Below are 10,616 nucleotides of genomic sequence, written 5' to 3'. Positions count from 1 at the left end.
TCATAATAAAATCAAATTATACTTTCATTCTCTAAGTATATCCATAACAGAAATATAGTTCTCAAGAATTCTTTCCTTTTTACCTTTTTATGCTTCTCTTGAATTCTGTGTTTGGAAATCAAATTTTTTTGTTCAGTTCTGGTCTTTTCATTAGAAATAGATGAAATTCACCTATATCATTGAATATCCATCTTCTTCCCTGAAAGATAATGCTCATTTTAGCTAGATAGCTTATTCTTGGCTTATTGCTTTTTGGAATATCAGATTCCAGGCCCTTCAATCCTTTAAGATGGAAGCTGCTAGGTCTTGGGCAATCTTAATTGCAGCTCCTTGATATTTAAATTGCTTCTTTCTGGCTGCTTGCAATATCTTTTTCTTGGTGCAATAGTTCTGAAATTTAGCCACTATATTTCTTGGGGATTTAATTTTGGGGTCTCTTTCAGGAGGTGATTGGTGAATTCTTTCAATGGCTATTTTACCTTCTGATTCTAAAATATCAGGGCAGTTTTCTTTTATGATTTCTTGTAAGATAATGTCTAGATTTTTTTTTTATCATGGCTTTCAGGAAGTCCAATAATCCTTAGAATATCTTTCCTGGACCTGTTTTCCAGATCAGTTGTTTTTCCTAGGAAATATTTCATATTTTCTTCTATTTTTTCATTTTTTGACTGATTCTTGAAGTCTTATTGAGTCATTCACTTCCACTTGTTCAATTCTAATTTTTAGTGTATTATTTTCTTCAGTTACCCTTTTTAGTTCCTTTTGTAGTCGGCCAATTGAATTTTTTTGTTCATTGTATTCTTTTTCCATTTCACAAATTTTGTTTTTCAGTGAATTGGTATCTTTTTCATATCTCTTTTGTAGGGCATTATATGCTTTTTCCATTTCTTCTTGCAATGATCTCATTTCATTTCCTCATTTTTCTTCTACCTCTCTTTTAAGATTCTTTATGCAGTCTTCCAAGAAAGCCTTGTGAAATGGGAACCAGATTATGTCTCCCTTTGGGGCTTCCTCTGGAGTTGCTTTGCCCTTAGGAACCTCAGGATTCGAGGTCTGTTCTGTTCTCTCTCCATAAAAGCTGTCTATGGTGAGAGTTCTTTTTTTTTTAATTCATTTTTTAAAGGCTTGAGGTCTGTTCAATGCAGAGAAGTGGCAGCTGCTTTAGTTTGCCATGGGGCAGTTCTGCTGATTGATTTCCAATGTTGGGTAATGAGGGGTAGGTCTGGTGTTTTTCCAGGGCTCAATGGTTTACAATTTGCCTTTTGTAGCAAATCTGTCAAACCACCTGCTTGCAATCAGGATAAAATGGCCTAAGAAGCTCACAGAAGATTCCTAGATGTGTGCAAGCTACAACATTCTGATTCCCAGCCCTAGCTTCTTGCCCCGGTCTATCTGTGCTGTGGTCTGGGCTCAGCAGACTGTCACCCTTCCCATTTGAAACAGATCTGTTCTGAAGTTCTACCAAAGTATCTTTTTCTGGGAATGTGCTGTACTCCTAATACTTGTGGATTATTTGACTTCAAAATCAATTTAGAGGCTTAATCTGCTGTTGATTTGAGAATAGGTCAGAGGAGGTCACAGAAAGTTATGTCTGCTCTCCACCATCTTGGCTCCATCTCATGTGTTTCCATTCAAACCATGATTATGCCATGTACTTGTTGTGTAATTTTGGGCAATTTCCTGCTCCTCTCTGAGTCTCTGATTTCTCACCTGTTAAATGAGGAGGTAGAATTAGATAATCTATGAGGATGCTCTAGATCCAGCACTCTAGGATTTTGTGGATTAATTTTAAAGAAGTTTCTTGCAAATGGAAAATCTTACCCACTGAGTGTAGTCCTCCTCTTCAAAGTTTCCCTTTTTTGATCTTTTCTTCATTGACCTTTTCTGCTTTCTAATGGTCTCTCTCTCTCTCTCTCTTTTTAGTGTGATTTTAGGGGCAGTTAGATGACGCATTGGATAGAGTATCAGCCCTGAAGTCAGGAAGACCTGAGTTCAAATTTGACCTCAGACACTTATCACTTCCTAGCTGTGTGACCCTAGGCAAGTCACTTAACTCCAATTGCCTCAGCAAAAACCACCACCACCACCAACAACAAAAAACCCATGCTTTTATTCTGAAAAAATATACACATGATTTCTATGTCGCTCAAATCAAAGAAATTTGATGCGTAATAGTACATGTTTTTAGTAAAATGTAATGATTCAGCATATTGGATACTTAACAATATTTGCTTTTTTTTTTTTAAAGCAAATTTTTAAAAAGAAAGATGTGGTGGATAACGACTTACCTCTTGTAGTTTCATTTTTTTCCCCAATTTGGTGGTATAAGACCATAGAAAACACCAATCCAAGTATCTCAATCACTTCCATTCCAAATGCAATTACAATTTTTTTCTTTAAAATGTTTATAATATATTCACCACATGTGTCATTATAAACTTTCCCCTCATATATTGCACACAAATATTATTTGTAAGAATTCCATATTCACATGAAGTAGAATACTTTCTGAAGTTCATTCCCTATCCATTGACCAAACTATAGCATTGAAATTTCTTTTGTATTTTGTCCAAGTACTTTGGCTTTATTTTAAGGATCATTTTGAAACAAAATTTCCTTTTCTTCCCAGAAAGTCTTTCTGAGTGTGTTTTCAATTTTAGATCTGAAGACCCCACCTACTATATCTGTGGTAATCTGAATTAACAGAATCATAAGTAATCTGATGAAGAACAAGAGCAACGCATGCAGTAACTTTCCTTCATAATACCATAGCATCACAGGAAACCTAGCATTATGATAATGGTACCCATAGCTATCAAGGACTTTATAGCTTAATATGTAATGAGTCTAGCTACTTCTCTATCAGTTGATCTCTTGACCATGTTGCTGACACATCCATATATTGACACTCCCAAGATCACATAGTCATATGCCAAGAATATGAAATTGAAGAAAAACATAGAGTATTTTAAAAATCCATTGACAATTGTCATTTTTAAAGGAAAATAAGAAAACAAATGGCTAAAAAGAATTCTCTAAAAAGAATATCCAACAGCATCATCAAAGTGCCAAAAGAAATTTCTGTGCATTGCACTTTTGTAATAGGCATTTAGTCAGTTTACTTAGCTGAAGTATTTCTGTTCTTGACAAAACAACTAAAACTGATATTCTTAAAACATATGTCTGGTCACATCACTACCAGATTCAGGAAACCTCCTTAATTCCTGATTGCTTCTAAGATAGAAGGTCACATATCAGATCTCAGTGATGTAAAAACTTCAGAAGAATTTGTGGGGAGCACTAATGAAAGGCTACATGTATATCTTGGCAATAGACTGAGCTTTGAACAAAGCTAGACATTCTAAAAGGTGGAAATATGGAGGGAGTACATTCCAGGCATAAGGGATAGAATGTCACATGTGAGGAAGAATAAAGATGGTTTTATTAGATCATAGAATGTATGGAAAGAGATCAATTTATAATAAAACTGGAAATGCCATTTGGAACTAGTCTGTAAAGAATTTTAAATGACATTTGAAAATGATTGTGAGATAAAAAAATAAGGGTAAGCAAAAAATACAAGACTATTTTGGAAATGCTAGCCAGGAAGTGATAATTGCTTTATTTACCCCTTTGGAAATGTTCAAATCTATTTTGAGTTATGTCCTGATACTTTGCCAGCAGGTGGATAGATCATTGAGTTAGACAAAGGTTAATCTGTAATCTGAAGTCATAATAGAAGAAGAAATCACAGGTATTTATTATCTTCCTTTTGCTAATAAAGGGTCTTTCTGATGGTGGCTGTTCTTTCAGTCACTGTGTGTTTGTGATTCTGAATTTTAGTGGTTCCCCAACGTGCTATGTCCACAATGTTCCTTATCTTGACTTGACAGTTTGATTATAGCCACATAAAAGTCTGATTTAATTTCTTTTTTGTTGTATCTGTCCTCCCAGTTTCTTTCTCCAATCTTTCTTTCTTCTTCTTCTTTTTTTTTTGGTAGTTTATTCTGTATGTCTTTCTGACCCTGGACTGAAAGTTCACTCATTTAAATTACTCGATTCCATTCCTTACAACCTTTTGTCTTATACATTTTCTTTTTGTTAGAGTTAAATAATCTCATCCCCATCTTTTTTGTTCCCTTATAAGGAATATTAACTATTTCTTTGGGGCATCAACAAGGGAAGCAAAATGTTGACTTTTAAGGCAAGCAGAACTTGCTAGCAATATAACCAGCCAGGTAAATTTAATAACACAGCATGTGCACAAATTAATAAGGGGTATAATGTGGACTCTGGAGGAAGAATGAGCTCTGAACTAGTTAGGAGACTAAATGAAAAAGTCTTCTGAAGAAGAAACTTAATGCATTAGTTAATTTCTTAGCTAATTTCAGTGCTGCTTAGTCAGCAGAAAGAGTTTGTTTTGCTCAAGTGCCCCAAACCACTAACAGATGTAGTTATACCAGAGAGAGCAGTTAATAGAAAAGAGGTATTACTTCTATTTATTGCCACTTTTCTTAAGGGGCCTTATTTCTTTTTTAGTGATATGAGAGATGGAAGTTTCTTGACAGAGATATAGTAGCATAATGTTATTAATTCATTTAGGGAAAACAAAACAAAAAAGAAAAACAGAGAGATATTATATATATATATATATATATATATATATATATATATATATATATATATATATATACAGCCTATGAGCTGGGTGATGGTCAGCAAGTCATTTCACTTTTAGTAGTCCAGGCACTTCTCTAAAACAAGGGGATTTTGAAGTAAGTTTGTATGTGTGTGTGTGTGTGTCTGAAAGAGACAGAGAGAGGAAGAGAGAGAGAATCTGGTTAAGTTTATGGACCCTTCCTTACTCAGAAATATATTCTTAAATGCATGAAGTACATCAGATTACAAAGGAAATCAGTTTTAAATGGATAGATAGATTGGTAGCTGGGTAACAGTAGATAGAACGGTGTCATACCTGCAGTTAGGAAGACTGAGCATGAATCCTGCTTTAGATATTTACTTGCTGTGGAACGAAGGGAAAGTCACTAAAGTTTTATATTCCTCAGTTTTCTCACCTGTAAAATGGGTATAAGAACAACATCTACAAAACAGGGTTTCTATGAGGATCAAATGACATGATATTCAAAAAAATACATGTGTAAACTTTAAAGCACTATATAAATGCTAGTTATCATTATCATTATTATGATTATTGTTAAATATAATTATCACAATATATTTAAAAATACAAGTTCACAGAACCCAGGCTGAGAATCTAACTTAGTTAATATGCCTAAAGGTCTATAAAACTGCATATCTTTTGATCCAGCAGTATCATGGGTCAGTATCCCAAAGAGATCATAAAAGAGGAGAAAGAACCCATATGTGCAAAAATGTTTGTAGCAGCTCTTTTTGTAGTGGAAAGAACTTGGAAATTGAATTGATGCTCATTAATTGGGGAATGGCTGAATAAGTTATGGTATATGAAAGTAGTGGAATGCTATTGTTTTGTAAGAAATGATGAACAGGCTGATTTCAGAAAAGTATGGAAAGGCTTACATGAACTCGTGCTGAGTGAAGTGAGCAGAACCAATGGAACATTGCACACACCAATAGTGAAAAATTATATGATGATCAATTGTGATAGTCTTGGATCTTCTCAGCAATACAGTGATTCATGACAATTCCAATAGACATGATGAAAATTGTCATCTACACTCAGAGAAAGAATTATGAAAACTGAATGTTTTGAATCCTTAACTAAGACTAAAGGTTACTGAAGTATTAATACATTTAGTGCCTGAGGAATTCCTTATACAGATGAAAGATATCTTCCCCTTCAAAAGACTTATTTGACCAGAGTTAATTATAAATAACCAAATATTGCATGGAGAAAGGAATCAAGGTAAATACATTCTTCTGATAATTTCATACATAGAAAAAGGAGAACCAAAAGAAATCTAATTTTTCTTCTGTTTCACCAGTCTAACATAGACACATCTATGTTTTCTGGAACTGGTAGGATCAATTAATCAATTAATCATTTATTCCTCCCTATCTCCATTTATTTACTCATTTACCATCTTAATTTTTTAGAATTTTAAATTCTCACTGAAAAAGCAAGTATTTTGATATAGGTTATATATGTAGAGTCATGCAAAGTATAATTTTCAATAATCTTGGGGAAAAGAACACAACAAAAAAAACCCACAAAAAAATTCAAACAAGTAAAGAAAACTTTAAAAGTATGCTTTGACCTTCATTCTGACTTTATGAGTTCTTTCTCTGGGGACAAATAGCATTTTTCATCTTAAGTTTTTCCTATTATCATAGATCATTGTATTCTGGAGAATAGTGAAATCATTCACAATTGTTTATGGTACAATATTGCTGTTACTGCTTATAATGTTCTCCTGGTTTTGTTCATTTCACTTTGCATTAGTTCATGTTATATCTATCCAGGTTTTTCCAAGAGAATCCTGCTTGTCATTTCTTATAGCAAAATAGTATTCCATTAAATAATATGTCATAACATGTTTAGTCATTTTCCAATTGATGGGCATTCCTCAGTCTCCAATTCAGCTGCTATAAATATTCTTATACATATAAATATTTTTCATTTAGTAAAATCTCTTTTGAATATAGATCTAGTGGTGATATTTGCTGGGTCAAAGGGTACATATGATTTTATAATTTTTTGGGCACAGTTCCAAAATAATTGAATCATTACATAACCCCACCAAAACAGTATTAGTGTCTCAATTTCCCTACATTACTTCTGATATTGTCAGTTTCTTTCTTTCTTTCTTTCTTTCTTTTTTTGATCATATTAGCTAACCCGAAAAATGTTGATATATGTCAGGTAGTAGTTTAGTGGTTTTAATTTGCATTTCTATAATTAATCTTAATTTATATCTTTTAAATGACTATAAATATCTTGGATTATTTCATCTGAAAATGGCTTATTCATATCCTTTGGCCTCTTATCAATTGGGAAATGGCCTGTATGCTTATAAATTTGACTCAGTATATTTGAAAAATGAGGCTTTTATTAAAGAAATTTGCTGTAAACATTTTTTCACAATAATGATTGCCGTTTTCCCCTCCATTCGATTCCCCCATTTATTTTTATTTTTCTCCTTTCACCTTGACCATTTTCAAAAGTGTTTTGCTTTTGATTACCACCTCCCACAATGTTCTCTTTTCTATCAGTCTCCCCTTTCTGTTATCCATTTCCCCTCCTATTTTCCTGTAGGGTAAGATAGATTTCTATAGCCAATTGAATGTCTTATTCCTTTTTTTGAACCAATTCCAATGAGTAAGGTTAGTATAATTACTCCTCTACTTCATCCATGTTCTCCTTCCTCATCTACCTTCCCCTCCATTGTAAAAAGCTCTTTTGTGCCTCATTTATTTGAGATAATTTACCTCTCCTTTTCCCTTTTCTCTGTTGCAATCCTTTTTCTCAATCACTGAATTTAATTTTTTTTAGATATCATCCCATCATTTTATGCTTACACTTGTGACATCTGTCTATGTATACTCCTTCTAACTGCCCAAAGAATGATAAAACTCTTAGGAGTTACAAGTATCATCTTTCCATATAGGAATACAAGCAATTTAACCTTATTGAATCATTAATGATTTCTCTTTCCTGTTTGCTTTTTCCTTTAAATTTTGTATTTGAAAGTCAAACTTTTCATTTTCCTCTAGTCTTTTCATCAGAAATTCTTGAAAGTGCTCTGTTTCAAGTGAATGTCCATTTTCAAGCCTGAACATTTTCTCCTCAGTTTTGATGGGTATGTGATTTTTGATAATCCTAGGTCATTTGTTCTTTGGAATATCATATTCTAACCTATGATCCTTTAATATAGAAATTATTAAATATTGTATTATTCCAACTGTGACCTCCACATTTTATAATTTCTTTCTGGCTGTTTATAATATTTTCTCCTTGACCTGGAAACTCTGGAATTTAGCTAGAATATGCCTAGGAAGTTTTCATTTTGAGATTTCTTTCAGTAAGTGATTGATAGATGCTTTGCAACTTGTCTTTTACCTGCTGGTTCTAGAATATCAGGGAAGTTTTCATTGATCATTTCTTTAAAGTTGATGTGTAAGATCTCTCTCCTCTCTCTCTCTCTCTCTCTCTCTCTCTCTCTGTGTCTCTCTCTGTCTCTCTGTCTCTCTGTCTCTGTCTCTGTCTCTCTCCCAACATGGCTTTCAAAGATAAGAATTTTAAAATCATTTTTCCTGGATAGATTTTCCAGATCACTTATTTTTCCAATGTGATATTTTACATTTTCTTCTATTTTTCATTCTTTGACTTTGTTTTATTATGTTTTGATGTTTCATGGAATCATTAAATTTCATTTGCCCAATTCTAAAGTTTAAAGATTTATTTTTTCAATCAATTTTTGTACTTCTTTCACCATTTGGTCTATTCTTTTTAAAGTATTGTTTTCTTAAGGTTTTTTTTCCTTCTTTATCAATTTTTTTTTACTTTTTCCATGATTTTTCTTGCATCAATCTCATTTTTTCACTCATTTTTCTGTCCTTTTATTATATTAAAAAATTCTTTTTGAACTCTTCTAGGAATTTTATTTTTTTGGGGGAGGAAGACTGAGTCCAATTTATATTTTTCTTTGAGACTTTGGATATAGCAATTTTGACTTTATTATCTTCTCAGTTTGTGTTTTGATTTTCCCATAACCATAGAAATTTTTTATGATCAGGTTTATTTTTATTATCTGCTTATTTGCCCAGCCTATTTCTTGATTTGATGTTAAATATGGGTGCTGTTCCTCGGGTGCAGAGGGTATGCCCCAATCTTTAGGTTTTTTGTGAAATTCTTTTTTGAGCTACTTCTGGGGCTCTATAAGTTTTCAGTTCCTCTAAGGGTGCATGATCTAAAGCAAGGTCTGTTTACTACTCTCCTGGCCTGTGTTCTGGCCTGTGACCAGAAGCACTCTTTTCTACCCTGAAACTGTTCTGCTCCCCTGTGGCCGCTATCTCTGGAGTATTAGCTCTTCCTCTCTTCCTGGGACTGTGACCCGGGTCGTGAATCAATGTAGTTCTGCACCTAAAGGGACCTCTGTAATTTCCTTCTGACTAGTCTGACCCTCTTATCATCTGAGGTTGAAAGGTATGAAAGCTGTTGCTGCTGATTTAGTTGCTACCAATGTCTGCTAGGTTTGCAAGATGCAGCCTGCTGCTATCTTGCCAACATGCTGTTTGTCCAGGACTGTGCTCCATTCTGACTCTCATATGACCGATCTTTCTTGCTAATCTTCTAAGTAATTTTGGGATGGAAAATTGCTTCACCCTGTATTTTTGTGGGTTCATCCACTCCAGAATTCATTTTAAGGCATTATTTAAAAGTTATTTTGGAGGAGGAAATTTGGGAGATGTCAGGTGAGTACCTGCCCTTTCTCTACCATATTGGTCCCAAATCAAATATTTACTAAGTATAGTTGAGTGATATAATACATAGAGCATTAGGCCTGAAGTCAGAAAGATAAGACATTTCTTAATTGTGTCTCCCATAGCAAATTAATTGACCTCTACATGTCTCAGTTTTCTCATATGTAAAACCACCCAGGATTATTTTAAGCATCAAATGAATTAATATTTATAAAGTACCACTGAAAAATCTTAAAGTAGTATGTAAGCACTCTCTACTTTTATTTATTATTATTCAGGCTCTTTGGTAGATATTGAGAATATGAAAACAAAAATATAATTATTCTTGTCCTCGGGGTCCTTACATCTGACTGGATGAAACAATCTGTACATATAAAAGTATATTAAAATATATGCAAGATAAAAATGAATTAATTTCATTATCGAGGTTTTGCCACAGAAAGGATAAGGAATGGCTTCATGTAGAAGAAGGTGATTCTTGAGCTGAGCTTTGAAGGAAGCTAGGATTTTTACAAGGCAGAGGTGAGGAGGAAGTATATTTGAGGGTTAGAAGACAGCTTTATGATAAAGAATGTAGAAGTCAGCAGAGTGGGAAAGTCAGTTGGTTAATGAATATTACACACTAGTAGCATTATTGACCTTGCTGGGGTTTATCCAAAGGGATGTTGGCCACTGTAAGAAAAGAGGGTGAGTTTGTTTAGAATCCTCCTTCAGCAACCCTCTTGAAATATCCGTTTCAGACACTGACTCCAGACAAGAAGGAGACAGCACTGTCAAAACTTCACCTTTCTAATTCTTAAACAGCATCTAATTCACTTGGCTGCCTGATCTATCGAGAGTAAAAATGACACTCATCTCCCACGACCTCTGATGTCAATCAACACAGGGACCATCTGCATTTATATTGTCAATGCACCAACTTTCTTTACTTCCTGAAGCATGAAATCACCTTTCAGAAGGAATGAAAAATATAATCCCCATCCCCAAGGGACATAACTGCTCCATTGAAGGCTCCAGTTGCACAGACAAATCTCTTACCCTAGCATCTATAAACTGCAGCTGCATCAGGTATCCCTGGGAAATGCTGTCATCTTTGCAGGTGCAGTTCCCAGAACCATGTCCTTCAGAGGAGAAGGTAAAATGTTCTGATGTAGCCAAAACCCACTCAGATTACTCTTTGTCATTGACAGGGA

General features: G+C 34.0%; 1 pseudogene; it reads right to left on the bottom strand.

Annotated features, from left to right (window-relative positions):
* Positions 1-1,642: 1,642 nt before the first annotated feature.
* LOC111719329 lies at positions 1,643-2,993 on the bottom strand (annotated as a pseudogene).
* Positions 2,994-10,616: the final 7,623 nt, after the last annotated feature.

This window comes from Sarcophilus harrisii, chromosome 1 (assembly GCF_902635505.1).
Source record: "Sarcophilus harrisii chromosome 1, mSarHar1.11, whole genome shotgun sequence".
Taxonomy (NCBI): domain Eukaryota; kingdom Metazoa; phylum Chordata; class Mammalia; order Dasyuromorphia; family Dasyuridae; genus Sarcophilus; species Sarcophilus harrisii.
The sequence above is the reverse complement of the archived record's forward strand: the minus strand, read 5'-3'. Positions and strand labels throughout refer to the sequence as shown.